Source organism: Schistocerca piceifrons, chromosome 4, assembly GCF_021461385.2.
Source record: "Schistocerca piceifrons isolate TAMUIC-IGC-003096 chromosome 4, iqSchPice1.1, whole genome shotgun sequence".
Lineage (NCBI taxonomy): Eukaryota > Metazoa > Arthropoda > Insecta > Orthoptera > Acrididae > Schistocerca > Schistocerca piceifrons.
This window is the reverse complement of record NC_060141.1, coordinates 67,888,287-67,909,805: the sequence shown is the minus strand read 5'-3', so window position 1 is coordinate 67,909,805 and position 21,519 is coordinate 67,888,287. Positions and strand designations below refer to the sequence as shown.

The following is a 21,519-nucleotide window of genomic DNA, read 5'->3' as shown; positions in this document are numbered from 1 at the left end:
ACTTTATTGATATACGGGAACACAAAAGAGGATAGTATATAGGGACAACAAAATATGCTCAGACTAAAAATACAATTCACAGAGAAGTCCATGGCAAAATCCAATCAGTGAAATACAGAATTGTCATTGCTTACCTAATTATACGTTGGAAACCGTCAAATAAATGTCAAATCTTACTTTACAGTAAACTATCAAATAAGTGTCAAAACGTATTCCATGCGTTTATAGTTGCTCCATGTCACGTAATCACTGCGAATTAGACAATGCAGTCTACTATGGATGCAATATGGACGTCAAATCAAATTAAACGTAATTACCAATGTATAATTATTCACTTGGACAATAATCATATATGTAGACAGTCTCACCAGTTTTGTATTCGCAGGTAACTTAAGAATTACAATGGAGATGAAACAGTTGTCATAAAGAATATTAAACTAATTGCATCTAGTCCGGAGCTTTCCTTTTCAAACTCTCATATTATGACGTGTACTATGCTGCGGTCCCAGCCGAATGAAAAATAATTATTTCAGTGCCGTAGTTTTCAGTTAAGTGTATTGGAGTAAACGTGAGTATTAACTAGGCTAATAGTACCACACCGTCATTAGTTTGTTGAAATAATAAGCTGCACTGCAGAAACAGCAAGCTGATATGTCACATTTCAGGTGCACTGTTTTAATAATAAAATTTAAAGACTAGGTTTTCAATTTTCTGCTAAAGTACAAAGAGCTTAAGCGAGCTTCTGACAGGTACAGTACAGCTGTAAATGTGTACTAAGACAGTTTCGAAAAGTAAACGTAGACCTAATTTTAAATACTATTTTCCCTCAAAATGACATTTTTTTACAGCAAATGCTCGAAATTATTGCCTCCTGCATCGCTAAAAAGTTGGCAGTGTTGAAGAAACACAACAGCATCGTAACAGGGGGAAAACTGCTAGTCACACCCAAAGACGTTCGCTTGTTGAACAAAGCTCTTCCCTCTGATCGCTAACTGGCTATCGTTTTACGGCCGCCGTTGCTTAATGGTGCATTTCGACGTTCCCTAGCCTACTCATCCCCTTACTATGGGGTTGTTTTCTGCCACCCTCTCCGTAGTGCATTCATTCTAACGTCACCGATCTCGGGTAAATGTGGTCGCCGAACGAAAACGTAGTATACTTACTCCGTAATCAACCCGTGAATATCTCAGCCAGTTGCGGTAATAAACTATCAAGATTTTAAAGTTTGCTGTCTAGCATATGATATAAGATAGTGCTACTATTGTTGAAACAGCAGGTTCGTTGGAGAATCAGTGTTGTACAGAGGTTGGAGCAAAATATGGGAACACCGCGAGAAGTGCACGCTTGAACGTAAATACGGATGCTACAAAAACCGTGAGGTTACGTTGTTGTATTTCACCACGGATGACACCTGTGCATTGTTCTCAATGCGTTGCAAGTATCAATCGTGGTCAGAACAGCGTTCTCTATGGTTGTCAGTTTATTAAGTCGGGGCTACATGAATTCTAAAGTGGGCAGATTGTTGGCGTTCGTATGGTTGGTGCTCCCGCAGTCACAGTAGCTGAAGTGTTTGGTGCTTCAAAGGGGCATCGCATGGAATATTTATGTCGCATATAGGTAAAGTGCAGAAACGTCATCTGTTACGTCACAACGCGGACGTAAGTGTGTGTTGAGTAATGGTGACAGACGGTCATTGAAGGGAACTGTGACGAAAAATATCGGACAATAGCTGGAAAAGGGACTGCAGAAATGAATGTCGCGCTTACGAAATCTGTCAGCCCCAAAATAACACAAAGGAAGGAGCTCCATAATCAGGGAATGGCACGGCGAGCTGGAATTACAAAATATTACATAAGTGATGCAAATACCGGCCATAGAAGCAGGACTAAAGAGGAATGGAAGAGAGTCATTTGGTCATTTCAGTCTTCTTCAACACCTTTTCCGACTTCTGGCGCAGTTTACGGCCAAAGAGTGAAATATGGAGGGCTTTGGTCAGGATTTGGGCAGCCATATAGTGGTATTGTGTGGGCTTCATTGTTACTGTAATAGGTCGCATTACTGCCAATGATTATGTGACGTTTTGCCTGATCAGGACAATCCCACGGTATAACATTTGTTCTCCAATGTCGATACTGTATTCCAAGATGACAGGGACCCTGTTCATACAGCCTGCATCGTGCAAGACTGATTTTATGAGCACGAGGATGAATTGTTGCCTGTTACAGATACAGAGCACTTGCTGAACGCTGGCAAAGTTCTGTTACTACTCTGTATATAGATACAAAATTCTGCAAAAGTAGGTGACTTGTTACCAACTGTTGACAGCAATGGAAGCAGACAGATGGGTGTTAACAACAAAGTCAACTATACTATCGCAAACCAGTACCCAGCGTTACGCTTTGAAAGCCGCGCAGGATAGGTGTGCGGTCTGAGGCGCGTCGCCACGGTTCACGCGGCTCCACCCGTCTGAGGTTCTGTAGGGAAGCAGCCTACTCACGCCATAGTAAATTCACATCAGTCTTTCCATTGTTTGCCAGCCAGTCCGCTGTAACTAGCTCTGACGTCATAAATGTTGCGCAATACTTTAAAAATCAAGTAAATAACCTAAAATGTTTCTAGCATGTGAGGAGTAATACTAAATTAATATGTGTTGTATATCAGTTCGATAACTTTAACCATTTTCAAAATTTGGATGTTTTTCTGTAAAACTCATTGGCGCAACAGAAAAGAGCTAGAGATTTAAAAATTTATACTTAGATTCCTTTTTCATAATAATTTAATAGAAACAGTACTTTGGATTTCACAAATTAAAATTTTAGTGGAAATTCATGATTTTCTGGTTTTTGTCTTAAAAATTAAGGAAGCAAGATAGATTAAGTAGGCTAATAAATAAGGCTAGGATGTTTATATTTAAGTAGAATGGAGATCCGCTATAACCATAAAGATGTGAGAAGTTTCATTTGAATAACTATGAAACTGTAGCGATAGTGTATCTCCAAAGGGCAAGTTCAGAGCTCGTTTACTGCGTGTAGTGTAATTAAATTAATTCTCTCGCCCAAAATATTTGACTTAGCCACGTCAAACTTTTATAAAGATTACTTACCTGTGTGCTGAATGCACATTTAAATTGAGAGCTTCATCGGCCATCAGAAAAAGAAGCTATGATATATTCAATTACTTAATGTGGTGCATTACTAGCCCAGCCGCTAGTCGGGAGAGCCGATTTGATCAGGCGTTCCCTTAGCCGTCCGCACCGCGGCTTTATATATAAGAACGCTGCGCGAGGAAGAAAGGCCTCAGTTCTCTCCAGACGCTGAATAGCACGCCATCTGTGTCGGGAGTCGCGTCGCGTCGGTATCATTGCTATAAACAGCCTCGGATGCCGTATTAAGTTACTTGGGATACGCGTAACCATGAAATCATTTTCGAGTGAAGTGTTAATTGTGGGATGACTTTAATGATATATTTTCAGTTTGCGTATTGTCGTATTTTCACGTGCCGCCGCGGGACAGACATTCTACCATTATTTAGCGTGGCGTTTGATGAACATTATCATCAAATTATGGCGAGCATTCATTTAAACATTTAATTTGGACAGTTATAGTTGCATCAGCGCATTAGACTCTGAACTGCTCTATTAGTCAGATTGTGTGGATTCTTCTTTTTTTTTTCATCTGTGACTTTCAGAATATACTGAACTATTTTTATCAAAATCGTTTTTGATTATGAATCCCAGACAATCTCCTAATTTCTCAGAGTTATAAGTGTATTTCTCAGATGAAGTGGGCACTAGGAATTCTAATTACAGTCTTCACGTTTTGCTAATCATCACTTTCTGGTTGCCAATATTGTAGTTAGAGAGCCAGTGTTGAGAACGGCAAAAGACAGCATAAATAATAGGAACATTTTAACAACAACATAATTTCCAAACGCCGCCCCACAGTTCGACTCCTCCCTCGTCGGGCATGGGTGTGTGTGTTGTCCATAGCGTAAGTTAGTTTAAGTTAGATTAAGTAGTGTGTAAGCCAAGGGACCGATGACCTCAACAGTTTAGTCCCATAGGAACCTACCACAAATATTTCAAATTTACGCTTTGAAGTAGCTGTGTAACCTCCTGTGCAGCATCTGAAGATGAGCCTGACAAGGTTCGAAAAAGTGACTGGTTGCCGTTTTCTGTATTTATATTCATTTAAACAGCTCCTAGCTGTAAAATTAGATTTACTGTGTTGAACATATAACATAAGATTACAGATCTTAATGCGTATCTCTTTCAAATTCTGAAGGTGGCAGGGGTAAAATACAGGATCGAAAGGCTATTTACAATTTCTACAATAACCAGATGGTAGTTATAAGAGTCGAGGCGCATGAAAGGAAAGCAGTAGTTAGGAAGGGAGTGAGACAGGGTTGTAGCCTATCCCCGATGTTATTCACTCTGTATAGCGAGCAAGCAGTAAAGGATACAAAAGAAAAATTCTGAGTAGGTATTAAAATCCATGGAGAAGAAATAAAAACTTTGAGGTTCGCCGATGACATTGTAATTCCGTCAGAGACAGCAAAGGACCGGGAACAGCAGCTGAACGGAATGGACAGAGTCTTGAAAGGAGGATATAAGATGAATATCAACAAAAGCAAAACGAGGATAATAGAATGTGGTCGAATTAAATCGGGTGATGCTGAGGGAATTAGATTAGGCAATGAGAAGCTTAAATTAGTAAAGGAGATTTGATATTTGGGGAGCAAAATATCTGATGATGGTCGAAGTAGAGAGGATATAAAATGTAGACTGGCAATGGCAAGGACAGCGTTTCTGAAGAAGAGAAATTTGTTAACATGGAGTATAGATTTAAGTGTCAGGAAGTCTTTTCTGAAAGTATTATAGAGTGTAGCCATGTATGGAAGTGAAACATGGACGATAAATAGTTTGGACAGGAAGAGAATAGAAGCTTTCGAAATATGGTGCTACAGAAGAATGCTGAAGATTAGATGGGTAGATCACATAACTAATGAGGAGGTATTGAATAGAATTGGGGAGAAGAGAAATTTGTGGCTCAATTTGACTAGAAGAAAGGATCGGTTTGTAGGACATATTCTGAGGCATCAAGGGATCACCAGTTTAGTATTGGAGGGCAGCGTGGAGGGTGAAAATCGTAGAGGGAGACCAAGAGATACACTAAACAGATTCAGAAAGATGTAGGTTGCAGTAGGTTCTGGGAGGTGAAGAAACTTGCAGAGGATAGAGTAGCATGGAGAGCAGCATCAAACCAGTCTCAGGACTGAAGACCACAACAACAACAACAACAACCGTATGAAATAATGGAAGCCAAATTTTTATTGTCTTTGCAAGCTGTCAAACAGGCAGTCTCCAACTGAGACAGTGTACTGGATTTTCGGTGCAGTTTTGGCTCGGCGCGCTAGGCTGCAGTGCTTACAAGTTGCGGGGACTGCGAGTTGCCGTTGCGGCAGTACAGTACTTACGGCGGTGGCTGTCCCACGGGCATGCTCGTGTGTCCGGGCAGCATTACTGCGCAGGGCCGCGGCTTGTGCTGCGCTGCGCTGCGAACACGCCCACAAACGCTGTCGCCAGGTGCTTAGCCGGTACATTACGGCCCCGGCAGCCACCGCAACACCTGCTACAAGCCATCAGTTGCTGACCGTAGCTCTGCATAGACGCGCAAATGGCCTGTTTGTCGCTGCTACGACACTGATAACGTGTTATCGCCCCGTGCCTACTGTGCAAACCCGATAACTCGGTCGCTCACTACCTGTCTCCTGTTATCTAACGTCACAACGTTTCGCGCCTTCGTCTTACGACGGGAACCTGGAAACAGCGTGCCACCGAATACGACGAAAGGCGACCTACTAGTCGAGGGCTCGCGTACAGTAATTCGTGCAGAATAGTTTATGTCTCCAGTTTACGGAGGAGGAGGAGATTAGTGTTTAACGTCCCGTCGACAACGAGGTCATTAGAGACGGAGCGCAAGCTCGGGTTAAGGAAGGACGGGGAAGGAAATCGGCCGTGCCCTTTCAAAGGAACCATCCCGGCATTCGCCTGAAGCGATTTAGGGAAATCACGGAAAACCTAAATCAGGATGGCCGGAGACGGGATTGAACCGTCGTCCTCCCGAATGCGAGTCCAGTGTGCTAACCACTGCGCCAGTTTACGGTATGGAATGTAAGATAATCAGAAAAGTTATTGATCACCACACTAACAAAGCACACTGGTGGCTTTGGGGTGCTTCATAGCTTTACATGATGTAGAATTGGTATCGTGAGGCGATATACAGAGTAACAATTATAACTATATGAAATAAAATCGTCATAACTCCTAAACGGTATGCGTTAGGACGTTCAAACTGCACGATCGGCCGCGGGGCATGACGAGAATTGCTTGTTTTGGTTTAGCGACGAAGCGCATTTTCATTTGGATGGGTTCGTCAATAACCAAAATTGACGCCTTTTGGGGACTGAGAATCCGCATTTTGCTTTCGAGAAGTCTCTTCAGCCTCAGCGGGTGACTATGTGTTGTGCAGTGTCCAGTCAAGGAATAATCGGTGCGACATTCCTTGATGGCACGGTGATTACCGAAAGGTATGTGAAGGTTTTGAAAGATGATTTCATCCCCATTATCCTAAGTGACCATGATTTTGACAAGACGTGCTTCGTGCATAACGGAGCTCAACCCCATCGGAGGAGGAGAATTTTTCATGTCTCTGGATCTCAACGCAAGCAACTTCTTTTTGTGGGGCTATATTGATGACAAGATGTATAACAATAACCCCAAAACCATTGCCGAGCTGAAAACAGCCGTTCAGGAGGTCATCGACAGCATCGATGATCAGCGGGTCATGAAGAATTTCGCTATTCGTCTGTACCGCATCGTCGCCAATCATGGTACACATCTCGAACATGTCGTAACGTAAATCTAAATATCTGTAGTGACGTTTATATGTTGAATAAAGTGTAAGCATGCCGTAGTTTGTAACTAATTTACGTTTCTTTTCATTTAGTTCAATAATTGCCACCTGTAACTGTATATGTGTGGTGTCTGTTCTTTCTGACATGTCGGAAAGACAGATACCGCACGCACACACACACACACACACACACACACACACACACACACACACACACACACACACACACGTTTAGTTAGCAGGTGACCTGTGTTGGAATCCCAGTCGGGCACAATTTTTCAACTTTCCTCATTGATTTATATCAATGCCCACTGGCAGCTAATGTGTTTAATTCCTTCATTTCTTGATAATATAACTTTCCAGCGCTAAAATTAGCCAATTAGCCACAGCACTGAAGTGCTATGTTAGTCGGTCGTATGGAATTAGCAGACTAATGCGCGTCAACATGGAGACGTGGCACAATGCCACAGAGAGGGGCTATCACGACCTCGTGGATGAAGTTGCCCCATTCGTTGGTGCAAATGGGAATACAAAGAAAGGCAGGAAGACCTTTGTGTTTAGCAAGAAAGGCAAAAGAGAGATTTCAGATTATCTGAAGGGTCATCAACCCAATTTCATCTGCAGTACTGACAATGCTGCGTATCAATGAGCAAAATTCAAGACTATCGTACAATACGCTTCAGGCAGTGATGTGCCGAGCGAAACTGTGAGGGATGGAAAAGATTCACCGTGGTTACACAACCGTGTTAGGACGCTGCTATGAAAGCAAAGAGATTTTTACTCAAAATTCAAACGTAGCCACAGCCTCACAGAAAAACAATAATCAAACGGAGCCAAAGAAGTATCGTAAGGATGGCTATCCGTGAATCGTTCAACGAATACGAAAGTAGATCTCTAGCTACCAACTTGACAGAAAACTCTAACAATTCCTGGTCTAATGTCAAACTAGTAAACGGACTGAAGTCATCTATCCAGACACTTTGAGACCATAATGGCACTAAAACAGAGAATGACACAGAAAATACTGAGGTACTAAACGTTTTTTTCCGAACTGTTTCACAGAGGAAGATCGCACTGTAGTTCCTCCTCTATCTCATCGTACGAGCGACGAAATGTCAGATATCGAAATAAGTGACCAAGTGATAGAAAGCAACTGAAATGTCTCAATAGAGGGAAGACCACTGGACCTGGCGTGACACGATTTCAGTTCTACGCACAGTATACCAAAGAACTTGGCTCTGTCCTACCAGTAGCGTACCACGGGTCTCTTAGGGAGCGAGGGTTCCTAATGACGAGCAAAACCATAGGTCATTGCCGTTTTCAAGAAGGGTTTGCAGTCTCGGACGAGTGTCAGTTGTTTTTTTCTCGCGCCTTACGACATTTCTGGAGGCCGAAAATGTCATCTATAGGAACCAAAAGGGTTTCGAAAACAAATATTTTGTTTAGCCCACCTCGCTACCCCCTACTGCGACATCCAGAAAGCAACAGATACAAACCTCCAGATAGATGCTCTTTGACATTCGGAAGGCTTTCGGTACAGTTCCGCACGGCCGCTTGCTGAACAAAATATGAGTATATGGAATATCAGACTAGCTGTGTGAGTGGACTGAAGAGCATCTGACAAGCAGAATACAGCAGGGAGAAGTCTTCAGACGTAAAAATAACTTTGGACGTGCGCCAGGGGAGTGTTATAGCACCATTACTTTTCATAATATATGTAAATGAATTAGTAGAACGCCGAAAGTTCCACGAGGCTTTTAAGCAGGTGATGCTGTTGTGTACAGAAAAGTAGCAACGCTGGAAAATTGTAGCGATATGCAGGATGAGCTGCACAGTATCGACGATTGGTGCAGGGAGTGCAACTCAACCTCAACTTAAACGAATGCAATGTATAGAGAACACAAAGGCAGAGATACTCTTTATTGTATGATTACACGACTCCAGAACAATCTCTGTAAGCAGTTACTTCCACAAAATATCTAGGAGTGTGCGCGTGGGTCGATTTAAAGCGGAAGGACCACACAAAATTTATTGCGAGGAAGGCAGACGACAGAATGAGCTTAATTGGAAGAATCCTCAGCAAATGTAGTCCAACAGGGAAGGAAGTAGCTTACAAAACACTTGCTCGACCAACAACGAATACAGTTCGTCAGTGTAGGGTCCACACGAAATAGGATTGGTAGATGAAGTACAGAAGATCCAAAGAAGAGCAAAACATTTCGTCACGGGTTTATTTAGTAAGCACGAAAGCGTTACGCAGATGCTCAGTCAACTCCAGTGGCAGGCACTGTAAGTCAGTGGCTCCCAACAGGTGATCCGCGGACCCCCAGGGGTCCGCGAGCTATGCCAGAGGGGTCCGCAAGATGCTATTAGAATAAAAAAATATATTAAATATATTTCGTATGATAACAGATTTTTTGTTTTGGCCGCTTCCTGCACGAGCTGAGCTTTAGCGAACGCTAACTTCTGCGTCTGGCGTCTTCCTAGAGCCAACTGACACTAGCACACTCTAGCGCAAAACTAGAATTACATAGAGGCTCGACATGCGGTCGGATTTCGGAGTGAAAGTTTCAAGTTTTGAACCTAATATTTCAGAAATAATGGACTCAAAGGTCAGATTGAACTCATCTCATTAAGAACTGAAAATTAAAACTAACTGTATACTGATGGAGTACTCTGCTGTAACTGTATTTTTTCAAACAAATAATACCTTGTATGAAATTAGTGTTTTCTTATTTTTCATACATGTCTACTCAATGCTATCTCAAGTGTAGTACACTTGAAAGACCAATAAACTCAGTTTTAATTTTTTCCTGTCGGTTTCAGTTCACACTCAATTTTTCTTTTTTAAGGAGTTTGTTATGCTAAACACCCAGATTTGAAGACAAAGATTTTGAGCAATAATCAGAAATTTAACAATAACAATGATGGCTAAATTGAAAAAGTTGTAAGCTCAATATTTTTTCAATAATGAATATGTCAATGTTTTTTCTAAGTGCCAGAAATAGAAAAAGTATAAAAAGACTCTTAATTTGGCTTTTTAGGTACTTGATACTGTGATATGACAAGGTACCAATAATGCTCGATAGGGGAGTCCTCGAGAAAATTTTGTTGGTAATCTCTGCTGTAAGAGATGCGTTCTTCAGCACAGTGCCGTCTACCGTTGAGATTCAGAAGCGAACGTTCCTAGAAGAGTCAACCAACATGCTTCCTCCTGTGGGTACTTCGCGAAAATATCATGAAGATAAAATCAGAAAGATTCGAACCCACAAGGAAGCTAGCAGTAACTATTCTTCCGACGAACCTTACGCGGCTGGGTCGGGAAAGGAGGAAAAGATACTAGTACACAAAATACGCTCCGCCTGACACCGTAAGGTGGCTTCCGAAGTATTGGCGTTTATGTAGATAGATGTAACGCTGCGCCCCTGAGACGAGGAAGCGAAGCAAGCAGCAGTGGAGACACGTACGTAGATTTATTCCTGCAGTGTAAAGCGATGATCCAGGTGACGCTCAGTGTGTTTAGGACTGGCAGGTTAGCGCATTGTACTCATCAAGGGCAGACTGTTACAAGAGTGTACTACCCTGATGATTTTGTGGAGGCAATCGAGACGAAGCATAGTGTAAAACTGTCCAAGGCGGAATGTTTGCTTCACTACAACATAGGATACAGTCACACGTGTGCGTCTATATATGTCAAATTTTGCCTTCCCTTCCCCTCCCCCTATTTTGTTGACAGGATTGATTTCTTCCTCTTACGTCGGATGAGGGAATATTGCATTCCAGGCATTTGCAGAATTACGACGAGATGACTTTCGTGGTGGAACGTCTTCTGAACAATAAAAATGCAGACTTTTACAACCAAAGTCTCAGCGAAGATCATGCGTTGCTATAAAAATGAGTCACTGTGAAGGGTGATTATTAAGAGAAGGACAGACACCGTCACCATGGTTTAACGCAGCAGCTGGATTTTTTCCTTTCCAAGCTAATGATTGATTAAAGCTTTACGATTACGCCTTAGAGATGTCATGAAAGCGATTCTCTCTACCTGTAGCGACCCGTGATCTGTTTCGATACGATATCGAAAGCGCGATGTAACCTCTTTGCCTGTAGCTAAGCAACCTCCTATTTCGCAACCCGACGGTGGGCTGGCGCTGTCTCTGCTGCTTCGACTTAACGGCGATCCACGTTGCCCTCAATCGTTGACCACTGATAACTGGACGATGCCCGTCCAAGGTCAAGTGCTGGTAGGATTCTTACAGGAAATCCAAAAGAACATTTTATTGTTACTCTAAATATACAGTCATTAATATCGATTCAGTTGCCGTATATCAACGGCAATTTATCAGTTCTTACTGTGTTACCAGCTGGATTCCTATACTTCAGCATACTACTTTTGTGTATCCTGTGTAAAATCTTGGTCTCTTTTACTCGCTTCAGTATACTGTGTCTGCGAAAATTTGTTTTACACCGGAACCTGCCCTTTTCTGAAGCCTATGTAACATCGTACCGGGCTACGGATTAAACTTATGCATAGTCTGAATTGTTAAAAACAAACTGTAGCTTGTATAACGTTTCCAGTGTTGAGATGGCCTTATGGGCACGGTCCAAAAGTCAGAAAATAAAAAGAAGAGTGCTGGTACCCATGTGGGGACATTAATGTTATCACCAACTGCCAAAACTGAATATCATTTCGAGCGAGTCTGTATTGGTATTCTATCAACTTTACATGCCCAGGAAGCATGTCACTCGGATTTGATATAAGGCACCCTTTGAACTTCGTCTGTTTTTTTGTGTCTGCGGAAATCACCGACAAATTGGAATTGCTGGGGCGTATGAACTTGTGTGATGAGCTTCTTTATGTGTATACTGTATGAGTTTCTATTGGGAGCTGTCTACTGTGCCACAATCTTCTTCATAGTTTGTGCTTCAGATCTGAGTTAACCTCGGCTTCATTTGAAGACTTTAACAATTGGAGTAACTTCGATTGGTATAATTCCTCATGCCTCTGTTATTTCTATCACCTTTGAGCCAGGTTCGTAATATATGGATATTGTTTGTCCTGCCTTTAGGCTGATTTTGATACTCAAGATTAATTTTACTGATTGCTGTTTTAAGTGAAGCATCGAGAGCGTTCTTGTTTAAACTTCGTTTATACATATTTTATAAAACCATTCTGAATAATCTCTATCTAAGATCAATTTATGAACATTGCTACTTGTTGTCTGGCAGAAATTTGCATTTTACTAGCTTACTTATGACCGGTCAAAAAATATTTCTTTCCTCTATGTTTCACATTGTTTCCGAGTCGTTCCTTGCATGTTCTTATCGTGTTTTTACAGCTGGTAATTAAACAGTTATTTAAATGTTTGTTGATGATTAATGTATCTTTATAGGAACATGGGTTCCTTAAAATGTTCCCTTTCCTTTCTAGTAGTAGCTGAAGTTATATTGTGCGTTGATGGTTTTACGTCGTCTGAGAACCACCTAAGTGAGGTCAAGGTTTACTCGATCTCACAATTTCTAAATTCAACTTAAACCTTATACAGTGTGAGGCATAAGGTAAGGTATATGCTTTGAGGAGTGATAGCAACAGTAATTCTGAACAAAAAACTTCATATGGACGTATGCCGTATTCTGAATGCTTACTAAGATACTACACATTTAATGTAGATTGTTATTTATCTCTGTATTATTCAAACATTGTCATTCTTTATAAGGTGCCAAAGTAGTACAGAGGCCGTTGAGGCGAAGAATTTGATACAGGACACTTGTGGTCTTCCAAGTCGGGAAACCATCTCATACTGGCCAGCAAAACCTACCCAAGCTACAGAGAATTTCAACATTTTCCCGCCGTCTACGCGCAAAATATTAATTCAAATCAAAATGGTTCAAATGGCTCTGAGCACTATGGGACTTAACATCTGAGGTCATCAGCCCCGGGCCTCGGGCATGGATGTGTGTGATGTCCTTAGGTTGGTTAGGTTTAAGTAGTTCTAAGTCCTAGGGGACTGATGACCTTAGAAGTTAAGTCTCATAGTGCTCAGAGCCATTTGAACCATCATCAGTCCTTTAGAACTGAGTTAACCTGGGCTTCACTTCAGCTAACTAACCTAAGAATGCAACACACATCCATGCCCGAGGCAGGATTCGAACCTGCGACCGTAACGGTCGCGCAGTTCCACACTGAAGCGCCTAGAACCGCTCGGCCGCAGCGGCCGGCCAAAATATTAGTCATCGAGAAAAAATGAACTTAGAATGTTTTGTAGGAAATGCAGTTTAATTTTCTATGGGCGAATCGATTCCGCTGAAGGGTGTGGTTTTCCAGTTATTAAAGAAAAACGTACAAATACTATATTAAATGTGTTGGGTGTCATAAACCATTCGAAATAGGGCACATGTCCATATGAAGCTTTTTGTTGAGAATCACTATTATTATCACGGTTAAAAGCATGTGTCTGTTCTCCTGACTCACCCTGTATATTATTTATTCATTGGCCATTCCTTGAATTTATTTGAGAGTGTTAATTTCGTATGTTAAAGTAAGTTTCTAACTACACCTTGGAAAATTTTTCTTTAGCAAATTTGTCTTGTTTTTGTAAAGTGTTATGTTTTTTGTGGCCTGTCGCCTTACCGCTCCCAGATCCTCCCCTGCTAAAGTATTTCATGTAGCAAGGATTACGTTTATCGGTAGCTCGAGGAAGACTAAACGCAGTTAAATACTGTTGCCTGTCGAGAAATTAAAAGTGGACGTTGAAAGTAAGGTTACGCAAAGCACTCAGAGGAAATGGCTCTGTGCGAATACTGCACCGAGTTCACAGCACTGTGGCTGGCAAAAAAATACCGCATGACGCATTTTGGAAGCCGTGCTGCCCCAACTGTGAATTCAGCGCACCGCGCTCGCACAGAGCTGGCTGGGGCGGAAATAAATTGCGGCCACCCCTGGAGAGTGGCCAGCGGCTCTCTGTCTGGCTGTAACTCTCGCCCCCTCGGTACCTCAGTCACAGTGGGGGCGGTTGGGGCGGGGGTGGAGGGAGGGGTGGGGGCGGTCGCGGTGCGCTGCCCTAGGTAGTGCGACCTGCCAGGTCCCTCCTTCATCATCGCAGCGAGAGTCATGCAGCGCTGCAGTACAAGTACACATACACTGTATAAATCTTAAGAGCTAAGCAGGCGCACCGTGAGACACGCTCCCGCTTACTGTGTAATCTGAATTGTAAAAGAGCGTAAACGGCGAAATTGTTCGCCAGCGAGAGGGAGTACAGAAACTGCACGCATGCAGGATTATCGCGTAATCTGCTCCAACTCCGCCGCCGCCGCTACATGCGCTGCGCCATTGCCGCCGCAAGCTTAGCATATCGGAACAATGTGGGAGGGGAGAGGTGACCAGGCCACGCGGGAGGCGCGAGCAGTAATTGAGATTTACGTGTGAGCTCAGATTCTCATCTCGCACGCGCGGCGCTAGGTAATATTCATCTTACAACTCTGTCGCCATCTCGGCGTGATTTAGCCAAAGCTGAGGCCGCAAAAACGCGGCGCTATAGGTCGACCGAGCGAAGTGTGGTCACGTGATGTGTGCAGCGCTTGACTGAATTGCATTGTGCTTCGGAGCGTAACAGATAAAGCACTTGATGTACTCTAGGAGTACGCGAATTCTCCATAGGAGAAGCACGAAAGAAGATGGTTCGTTGTCGAACTGACAATATCGCTCGTCAAATGGTTCCGAAACGCACCTATATCCTACAGACACAGGGTTCACTCTACCTATTATCATATAAATATCAACAGAGTTCGTAATTAACTTCGCGTTCTTTATATCAGTTCGGCAGCCATTATCGTCTTATAATTCAGAGTGTTTACCTTAGCGTCAGCTGCACGACTAAAATTTGCGATTCCACTCAGGCCATACGCGTTGCAAGTTCTACACTACTGGCCATTAAAATTGCTACACCACGAAGATGACCTGCTACAGACTCGAAATTTAACCGACAGGAAGAAGATGCTGTGATATGCAAATGATTAGCATTTCAGAGCATTCACACACCTACAACGTGCTGACATGAGGAAAGTTTCCAACCGATTTCTCATACACAAACAGCAGCTGACCTGCTCTGCCTGGTGAAACGTTGTTGCGATGCCTCGTGTAAGGAGGAGAAAACCGTACCATCACGTTTCCGACTTTGATAAAGGTCGGATTGTAGCCTTTCGCGATTGCGGTTTATCGTATCGCTACATTGCTGCTCGCGCTGGTCGAGATCCAATGACTGTTAGCAGAATATGGAATCGGTGCGTTCAGGAGGGTAATACGGAACGCCGTGCTGTATTCCAACGGCCTCGTATCACTAGCAGGCATCTTATCAGCATGGCTGTAACGGATCGTGCAGCCACGTCTCGATCCCTGAGTCAACAGATGGGGACGTTTGCAAGACAACAACCATCTGCACGAACAGTTCTATGACGTTTGCAGCAGCATGGACTATCAGCTCGGAGACCATGGCTGCGGTTACCCTTGACGTTGCATCACAGATAGGAGCGCCTGCGATGGTGTACTCAACGACGAATCTGGGTGCACGAATAGCAAAGCATAATTTTTTTCGGATGAATCCAAGTTCTGTTTACAGCATCATGATGGTCGCATCCGTGTTTGGCGACATCGCGGTGAATGCACATTGGAAGCGTGTATTCGTCATCGGCATACTGTCGTATCACCCGGCGTGATGGTATGGGGTGCCATTGGTTACACATCTCGGTCACCTCTTGTTCGCAATGATGGCACTTTGAACAGTGGACGTTACATTTCAGATGTGTTACGAACCGTGGCTGTACCCTTCATTCGATCCCTGCGAAACCCTACATTTCAGCAGGATAATGCACGACCGCTTGTTGAATGTCCTGTACGGGCCTTTCTGGATACAGAAAATGTTCGACTGCTGCCCTGGCCAGCACATTCTCCAGATCTCTCACCAATTGAAAACGTCTGGTCAATGGTGGCCGAGCAACTGGCTCGTCACAACACGCCAGTCACTAGTCTTGATGAACTGTGGTATCGCGTTGAAGCTGCATGGGCAGCTGTACCTGTACACGCCATCCAAGCTCTGTTTGAATCAATGCCCAGGCGTATCAAGGCCGTTATTACGGCCAGAGTTGGTTGTTCTGGGTACTGATTTCTCAGGACCTATGCACCCAAGTTGCGTGAAAATATAATCAACTATCAGGTCTAGTATAATATATTTTTCCAATGATAACCCGTTTATTACCTACATTTCTTCTTGGTGTAGCAATTCTAATGGCCAGTAGTGTATTTCCAAACTTCTCACTATTGGCGTGACTTTGTTTTGCGATTCTCAGCATCTTACTTTAATTACTTTAAAATTTTAGGTTCTAACATTTGTTACCTTAGCGTTATTTAAAACAATTCGTTGCCTTCTGATTTCCGGCGGACGTTTACTCGGAAACATATGAAAGAATAAGAGAGCATACGACGTTCAAGACCCACCGATAACGACATCTTTAGACCCCATAGAATCATATTAGACAAGAATTGGGTAGTAGGGCGTGGATACTTGTTCGAATTCATTCCAGTATTAGCTTCAAATCATTTAATGAAATTGTGGTTAACTTATATCACATTGGCGGACGGGCGTTTCAACCCTTCTCTACTGTATATTATGACAGTGTCCTATCAACTATTAAGCTATTAAGCGCCCTGTCTCGACCATTAGCACACTGACATTAATAAGGTTTGGGGTTGGCATATCTTTGCGGAGTCTTGGGAAATCATTGCAATACTAACCGCCGGCTTTGATCAATGATTTAATGGTAATCACTGCTCTGACATTGGTGTCCATTTTGATTTGCATTTCAGCAGAGATTTTTGTCGTTATATTTTCTTTACTTTCGAGGTAAATTATGTTTATAGTAATGCGCGCAGTTTATCGCGATTTTAATTATAGCAATTTGTCGTAGACCACCACAGTTGTAATGCTTTTTCTTACGATACTCGGTCTGTTTTCCTTCAGATAAATCACATTATATTTCTGTGATATCCACTTTGATTTGCTGATGATATGCACATATATTACTAAATGTGTCTCGCAACCTCACTTGAGATGTAAAGAGTAACAGCATTTTTCGATACTTGATTAGATTTGTTTACGGCAAACTTCGTTTTAGTTCATGGTGTGTATTGTGATCCTCAGTGCAGCTGTAGGAAAATTTTCCTGTACTCTATTCGCTTTCATTTTGACAAATAGTTAAACTTCTTCCTCTGTAACAATCGTTTCCGTGCACTATTATCCTGGATTTTATGCAGCCCGCAGTGTCTTGAAATACCATCCGCAAGATTTTCTTATTCTCTGACTTGCTATGCGCAGACTACTGGTCCTATAAAAAATAAACGGGAAATTTTTGTACGAAATTTAATGTAGTTAAGTTTTACAGAGGAATTCGTTTTCGGTGGAGGCCACTTTTTTCGAATTATTTAAGAAAAACGCGTTTAAATGTCAGTTTTGTACTTTTCCATTGAATAATTTGAAAATTATGGCCTCTAGTGAAAATGTATCCCAGTATAAAATTTAAACGCATAATATTTACTACTGAAAGGACCTGTTCATTTCTTTCTGTCGTACTAATAAATAGGTCCGCGGCTCGTTGTCTCGTTCTCGCTTCCCAAGCATAGGGTCCCGGGTTCGATTCCCGGCGGGGTCAGGGATTTTTACCTGCCCCGAAATGACTGGGTGGTGTTGTGTCGTCTTCATCATCATCATTCATCCCCATTACGGCCGGAGGAAGGCAACGACATACCACCTCCATTAGGACCTTGCCTAGTACGGTGGTGTGGGTCTCCCGCATCGTTCCCCTACGCTCTGTCAAGAAGCAAGGGACTTCATTTCCATACTAATAAATATCACATAGTGAGTGAGAGAATATGAAAATCTTGTAAGTGTTGCTTGAATGCATTGTGGGTTGCATACAACCCACGGGTAGAGGCAGCTGAATCAGTCTCTATATTTGTAATCGCATATCGAAGTCTCCACTTGAGCTACCTAGCTAACTCGTATTTTTCGGCGCTAGTTTTATTTTTATTTTGCATCGTGCATGTTAGTCACCATTACAGTTGTACAGTATTTTTTACGGCACTACATTCGTTTCTTTTCGGATGAATTTCTATCTGTAAAAGCGTTAAAGATTTACTTCTGAAAATGTGTATTGCAATCTCCGTTTGAGCTAGAAAAGTATAGCGTATTTTCCGATACCAGCCACGATTTATTTACGAAAAATAATTTTTAGTCGGTATTTTGTTTTGTTATGCCCGTTGCAACTGTAGAGCTTGTTTGTACGATACTCGTTTCGTTTTTTTTCCGAGAACGAGAAATATTTCTCTTACTTACGTTTGATTCATCATAATAGTTCCAAATGGAACTATTTTCTCCTTGTGTTGTGAATTTTCGTAATCAAAACTGTCTGTGACTTTTGTGTTTCAAAATGTCGCAGGGGTTTCCAGCCCGCCGCCCACACGCCACATGTGTGCACGAAACGAGTCTCAACGCGGCCCAAGAAGTGAGCGTTCGTCACACGATCGTTAAAAATAAGAATAATCTCTAAAACTCCATGTACTTAAAGTTATGATAACTGAATATTTTCACTCTGAAACTACAGCCATCGATACTATTCTATCATTGGTTCAACCCTTTGTTTCTTTTTTTCTCTCTGGTTATTGTTAGTGCTAAGTACGTTATGAGCGGGTCAAAAATACTCTTCTTCTTCCAATACGGCCCATGCGAGCCAAAAGGTTGGCCAACCCTGAAATATCGCCTACGATGTGTGATTGTTGTTTACGTGTGTATCGCACGTTCAAAGCCGACGGCTAGTATCGTAGTTTCGTCTTTATTCATGCCAATATCTTACTAGCTAATACGGAACCCTCTCGGTCATTAGGAGTTTGTCATTAGGCCGGTATTACACTATCAAATTTCTTAGTCAAATATTTGATCAAAGATGTGATCAAATATTCCGTCAAATATATTTGACAAAGATCTTTGACGTAGCGCTAGAAGGGGTATTACACTGTCATCATATTTTTCGTCAAAGTTCAAGATGGCTGACAACAACTTGTTATTAACCGCAGCAGTTGCATGTACCACAACTGGACTGTGTGCACATGCGGAAGAGAAGCGGGGGAAAAAAGGAAACACACCTGGTTGAAGCCGTGGGTTTTACGACGACACGATAAAAGCATTCTACAAAACTTTTTACGTGAGCTTATAATGGAGGACGCAAGTCGTATATCAATTACTTAAGAATGGATGAGCATACATTTCTGTATGTGCTCAGTGAAGTGTATCCTCATATCACAAGGCACAATATTCACTTAACAACTGCTACATCTGCAGAAGACAGGCTCACTGTAATACTCAGATTCCTTGCTACAGGAGAGGGTTAGGTTAGGTTAGGTCAGGTCAGGTCTCCAATCTTCGCAATCTATTTTTGTACTCAGCGTGCCTCACGTTGTAAAGCGCCTCATCAGCTTCGTACATCTCTATTAATTTTGTAGTTGTAGGCACACACCAACTGTATTTACCGGCAATGTTTATAAAAACACTACAGACGACAGAATGCTCGATGCTAGCGCTCCATGTGGTAACATGTCACATTGCAGTGAACAGAAGACAAGCGACTTCTTTGATCAAATCTACAGCGAGGCCCTAGATTTGATCAATTATTGGACGACATTTGACAACGTTCCCTATTACACCATCAAATATCTTTGACAAAGATATTGGACAAAGATATTTGACAAAGAAATTTGATAGTGTAATACCGGACTTACAAGGGAACATCCCCATCGCACCCCCCTCAGATTTAGTTATAAGTTGGCACAGTGGATAGGCCTTGAAAAACTGAACACAGATCAATCGAGAAAACAGGAAGAAGTTGTGTGGAACTATGAAAAAAATTAGCAAAATATGCAAACTGAGTAGTCCATGCACAAGATAGGCAACATCAGGGAACCTGGGCGTTCAGGAGCGCCGTGGTCCCGTGGTTAGCGTGAGCAGCTGCGAAACGAGAAGTCTTTGATTCAAGTCTTCCCTCGAGTGAAAAGTAGGTAACTGCGCCGTGCCCGCATCTCGTGGTCGTGCGGTAACGTTCTCGCTTCCCACGCCCGGGTTCCCGGGTTCGATTCCCGGCGGGGTCAGGGATTTTCTCTGCCTCGTGATGGCTGGGTGTTGTGTGATGTCCTTAGGTTAGTTAGGTTTAAGTAGTTCTAAGTTCTAAGGGACTGATGCCCATAGATGTTAAGTTCCATAGTGCTCAGAGCCATATGAACCATTTTTGAACTGCGCCGTAGTATGGGGACGCTACACCTAAACAAACATCGAAACACACGACGTCAGTCGACTACAGCGCACGGAAGAGAGAATATTCCTGCTAACGAGGCTCCCTGACTGACAGTTGACTGTTCGCTACTTTGGACGAGAGTGCATTAAATACATGAGATGTTCTCATTGGAGAGGCACCTCCTTTCGTCTACTAATCGCACGGTTTTGCGGTGCGGTCGCAAAACACAGACACTAAACTTATTACAGTGAACAGAGACGTCAATGAACGAACGGACAGACCATAACTTCGCGAAAATAAAGTAAATAAACTTCTCACTCGAGGGAAGACTTGAACCATGGACCTCTCGTTCCGCAGCCGCTCACGCTAACCGTGGGACCACGGTGCTCCTTAGCTCATACTATCATTGATGTTGCATATCTTGCGCATGGACTACTCAGTTTGTATATTTTGCTTATTTTTTCATAGTTCCACACAACTTCTTCCTGTTTTCTCGATTGATCTGTGTCCAGTTTTTCAAGGCCTATCCACTGTGCCAACTTATAACTAAATCTGAGGGGGGGGGGGGGGGGGGGGTGCGATGGGGAGGTTCCCTTGTTAGTAATGTTCCGAGTGAACGTTTATTACGGGCAGGTATGACGTCACATAGCCATGTAGACATCGCCACTGATCGAAGCTGACGGTTTGTACCGCAGGCTGCGTTCTGAAGACACGGCGGGTGAGAGTTATAGCGAGCAAGCGTGCGGCGGCTGCAGCGCGGCGCCGGTAGCGTGCGGGCAGTCGCGCGCGGCAGCTGGCGGGATACCGTGCGCTCGCACCTGCTTGCTTCTTGGTGTAGAACTCGAAGGCGGAGAGCGGGCCGTTGGTGCTGGAGCAGCGCGAGTCATTGTAGCGCAGCAGCACGCGCCAGCCGAAGCGGCGCTCCACGTCGCCCACCGCCAGCTGCACGCTGGGCAGCACGGCGCGCAGCGACTGCTCGTGCTCCGGGTCGTCGGGCGCGATCAGCGCCAGCTGCACCAGCCGCCGGCGGTCGGGGGCGGCGCTGGGGGCGGCACTGGGGGCGGCGGGGGCGGCCAGCGGGAGCAGCGCGACGGCGGCCGCCGCCACCAGCAGCCAGCGCCCGCGCCACATCACATCGTCGCCGCCTGCCGCGTTACCATGGTTACCAACGCTCTGCACTGTGCGTGCGTTACTGCCTGCCTGCCTCGTCAGACCGCGCAACGGCAGAAAACTCGGTGCCGTAACCGCTGTGTGATGCCAATTTTCGATTATT

General features: G+C 43.4%; 1 protein-coding gene across 2 annotated transcripts in view; it reads right to left on the bottom strand.

Annotated features, from left to right (window-relative positions):
- LOC124795224 (atrial natriuretic peptide receptor 1-like) overlaps positions 1 to 21,218 on the bottom strand; it is a 1,189,640-nt gene extending 1,168,422 nt beyond the window's left edge. For both annotated transcript variants that reach the window (XM_047259145.1, XM_047259146.1), the window contains exon 1: positions 21,065 to 21,218. The gene's annotated coding sequence lies outside the window, so the exon portion shown is untranslated. The remainder of the gene's footprint in view (positions 1 to 21,064) is intronic.
- Positions 21,219 to 21,519: the final 301 nt, after the last annotated feature.